The sequence below is a fragment of the Pinus tabuliformis genome, chromosome 4_1 (assembly GCF_031772625.1).
Source record: "Pinus tabuliformis cultivar Carrire ecotype Pingquan chromosome 4_1, CPIR1, whole genome shotgun sequence".
Classification (NCBI taxonomy): Eukaryota; Viridiplantae; Streptophyta; class Pinopsida; order Pinales; family Pinaceae; genus Pinus; species Pinus tabuliformis.
This window is the reverse complement of record NC_142303.1, coordinates 495412257-495416715: the sequence shown is the minus strand read 5'-3', so window position 1 is coordinate 495416715 and position 4459 is coordinate 495412257.

The following is a 4459-nucleotide window of genomic DNA, read 5'->3' as shown; positions in this document are numbered from 1 at the left end:
TAACATGCACATCATCATCTTGAGTGAAGCTGGACCAATAACATAATGATGCATAGTGTCTGTGATGATCTTGAAGTGTGTGTTGGTGACCATGCGCATCAACTTGACAAAATACATATTCAGCTCTAGTCGGGATTGCTTCCTGTCTTTGCCTTGGTGAGTGTTCTAATGGGTGGGATCCCATTCATGTGCATAATGACATCCATGCTTCTCAACAACCTTGCATGTGATTGACGACACTGCTTACGTTGTCTACTCCATGCCAGCTGCTAGATGGGTCCATAACCTGTATGGGCGCAGTTTCATCAGTCTGTGCATGTTTCATCTCCTGTTGTACTTGTTTTGCTGCAACTCCTTCTCTCGTATGTTCAGCTTCTGTTCTTCCTTGAGTTGCTACTTCAACACTTGTAACTCCTTCTCTGTTTCTCTCTCTACGTTCGTGCGATCCTCTTGTCGTGCCATCGCCTCATAGCCTCAATCTCCAAAGCTTCTTTCATCATAGGTGGATCTTCTTGAGCTTGCAACTTTGTTTTGTTTCTGTGTTGTCAACAAATCTCCTCTTGCATTTGTGGCATGTAGGTGTGATACCTTCTCTTCTATTGACAGTGTTTCCCGCTATGATGCTGTTGCCATTTCATCTTGATATCCTTGTCCATGAACAACTTGATGTCTTCATAGAGAGGCAAGTTCATAGACACTTGATCAGCTACATCCGCACTTGTGCTCTAAATAGTGTCTTTGACTCTGATCTCCTGGAAACCATTGTACATGTCCCACTAAGAGGTAGAAGAACACCTATCAATTGAAAACCATAACATACTAGAGGATTGACATGCAACATACCTGTGTGACTTTCTATGAAGATTGTGCAATTTTCACCAGGAGGTTGGGAGACTGACTACCGAAACTACACAAGGCACAATCTAGGCTCTTGAGAGGTTGAACGACTCTTGGAACTACGCAATGCACAATGCATGCTGAGGGCTGAAACTGTACAATGAGCAATTTCAGTCAGCAATGACATGCAAAACTAGCAAATTGCATTGCGAAGTTTCTGGGGCTAGCAAGGCACTACCTCCCAGAATTGCGTAATGCAAGGTTAGACGTCAGTGCTAGTCCAAACTTGCGTAATTTCTGGAGGGAAGGCAAAGCCTTCACTTCCAGAAATGTGCAATGCTAGTCGGGCAAGGCCAGGTCTGGGGTAAGGCAGCCCAGACCCACCAACGGGTGACTGAAAACATGAGAAGTCTGAATGCATGGTGATACTGAGTGTGAACAAGAGGGAATGATCATGCATGCAAACAATAAGTAGAGGGTCTAGAAAATGGGAAAGCATGCATGTGTGTGAAGCGATTTGCCGCAACGGCAACCGTTGGTGCAAAAACAGTGTCATGCATGTGGCAGCAGTGAGATGTGAATGAAAACTAAAATGGTTCTTCTACAAGCTAACATACATTGAAATGACAACAATATCAAGCAAACAACACTCAGACAAAGATAAACACAAAAAGTGCCAAAGTGTAGTGCAAGACATGAAAAGAAGACTTACCCTGAAACAACAAAGTTGAATGTTCCAAAGACTCCTAGATGCAATGTGAGATGTCAGAGCTGTAAGATCGATGTGAGGAATGAGCTCTGCAGCATTCGGTTCATAAGTTTTGATAAGATCGAGGTTATAACATGCATGGCACAAATCTAGGAAAAAGAACCACTTGGTGAGAGGTTTCTAAAATGAGCTTTGCATGTAACCCCTAGCTACTAAAAATAGATCCTTAGATCTAGGGATGCCTTTTACATGCTACCTTTCACTATTTCGGGAAGAGAAGCCCATGCATGAAAATTAGTTTTGCTCAGTTTTAGAGTGAATCGGTCAACATGAAGACACATGCGACATCCTGCTTGACTGAGAGAGGGATTTGCGCAATTTTTGAGAGGAAGTGGGCTGGCTTTCCCTAAGGGATTGTACAATTTTTGGGAGGAGCAGGTGATTGCTACCAAGAATTATTCAATTTCTGGGAGGAGCTGGGCTGGTTGTCCCGTTGGGATTGTGCAATTTCTGGGAGGAGTAGGTGATTGCTGCCCAGAATTGCACAAGTTTTGGGCTAAGTTGTAGTTCTGGCCAGATTGCGCGATTTTGGAGCTCAATAGTCTGCCCAAATGATTTTCACAATTTTTGGGGTGAGCTGTAGTGTTGGGCCATATTGCACAATTTTCCCAAGGAAGACTGTTTGACTGCATTACATAATTTTTGAGCTTAGCAGGGTGCCAAGCAGATTTGCATGATTTCTAGAGGGAAGGTTGGTTCCCCTGCATAATTGTGCAATTTTACGAGGGAGCTACTCAGCCAGCAATTAGCCCATGTCTGGAGTGGGAGCCTATGAGGGGAGTGAATCAAACTAACATGCATAGGTTGGCAAGCTACTGAAAAACCAATGAAGCCTATGTAATTGAGAGTGAAAGACATGTTGCTAGGATGGTTGATAGGGAGGCTCCAAAACAAAGCTAAGGAAAAATTTTGTAGGGTGGTTCTAGCCACTACAACAAGAATTTAATGTTGTAAAGAAAAAATAATTTTATCTTATTTCTGCCCTCACCACCGCCTCTTCTCCAGATACATTGGATCATTTGTTGATTGATAGTGGTGCCTCAAGGCACTTCACTAGGTATAAGGAGGCCCTCTCATACTTGGTTCAAAAGAAGATGAATATGGAGATTATACTTGGGATAATGCCACGTATCCCATGAAAGGAATTGGGATTGTTACTCTTCACTTAAATCAATGTCAAACTCTTCATTTACAAGAACTTTGTTTCTATATCTGTGATGGAAGATAAAGGTTTTAAGGTGACATTCATTAATGGGAAGGTTCGTGTTGGAGCAACGACATGAGATACTTCACTTCAATCCAAATTATGCCACCAAATATTTTCCCACCTTTATTTCAAAGCCTTACCTGATGTAAGGAAGATGGTCACAAGTATACCCAAATTCAACTTAAATCATGAAGGTGTTTAGCAGGGATGTGAAACTAGAAAACATGCAAGGGGACCATTCACCTCAAGTGAAACTCAAACCACTAATATTCTTCAATTGGTCCATTATGATCTATCAAGTATGTTTCCCGTGACATATTTGGGTGGGTATTTGTACTATTCTATTTTTGTGGATGAGTTCTCTTGCAAAAGATGGATTTATTTCTTAAAGAAGAAGGATGAAATTTTCAAATGATTTCTCTCTTTCAAAGCCTTCGTCAACAGTCAAATAGGGAATAAGATCAAAATATTGAGGACCGATGATGCTACCGAATATGAGTCAAATGAATTAAAAGACTATTATAGAGAAGCTATCATTAAGAGGGAGACCACTACCACATACACTCCTGCATAAAATGGTGTTTCCAAAAGGAAGAATCATACTATCATAGAAGCCACTTGTGTCATGCTTCATGACCAATGTCTGCCAATGTTCTTATGGGGATAAGTTGTGAATACCATTGTGTATGTCCAAAACCAATGCCCAAATCAAGCTTTGGGCTTCAAGACACCCAAAGAAGTTTTTACCGGTAAGAAATTTGATGTTTCTCATTTTGGAATTTTTGGTTGTCCCATATATTTTCATGTACTAAAAAATAAAAGAAACAAGCTATATGCATCTGGGAAGAAAGCAACGTTTGTGGGCTGTAGTGGAACTTCAAAGGAATATATAATCTATGTGCCTGGTCAAAGGGAAGTGGAATTAAGTCATGATGACACTTTCGATTGAGATTCTACTCTTAGAAAGATATGAGATCTTCCTATCCCTAGGAAGGACAATGATGATGCTGATGTAGAAAAGCAGGATGAACCTTCGTATGATGAACCAATGCCCAATGTGGAAGGTCTGATGGATCCCATTAATCCACCTCCTAGTGAGCCCTCTACTTCAATAAAAATACCTTTGTGGCTCAAAGATACTCTTGAAGATGATGAGAAACATATTTCATTGAGGGGGAGATTTCATTAAAGAAAGAAGTTGAATAGGTATCAAGGGTACTTAGCTTCCATGAGTACCACTATACGATATGAGCCTTGTACATTCAAAGAAGTTGTGAAGCAACAAGTTTGAAAGGATAAATTAACAAGGAGTATGAGTCGATCATGAAGAATGATGTTTAGGAAGTGGTTCCTAGACCCAAGGACAAGTTTGTGGTCACTTCTAAATGGTTGTACAAGATCAAACATGGAGCTGATGTGAGTGATGGAAATTTCAAGGAAAAATTTATTTCTCGGGGCTTCTCTCAAAATGAAGGAGTAGACTATGATGAGATATTTTCACTAGTTGCCCGATATACCACCATTTGTTCAATTATAGCCCTTGCTGCCTTGAAAGGATGGAACCTACACTAGATGGATGTTAAAACTGCCTTCTTACATGGTTTGCTTAAGGAGGGAGTATATGTGGAATGACTGTTATAGACATT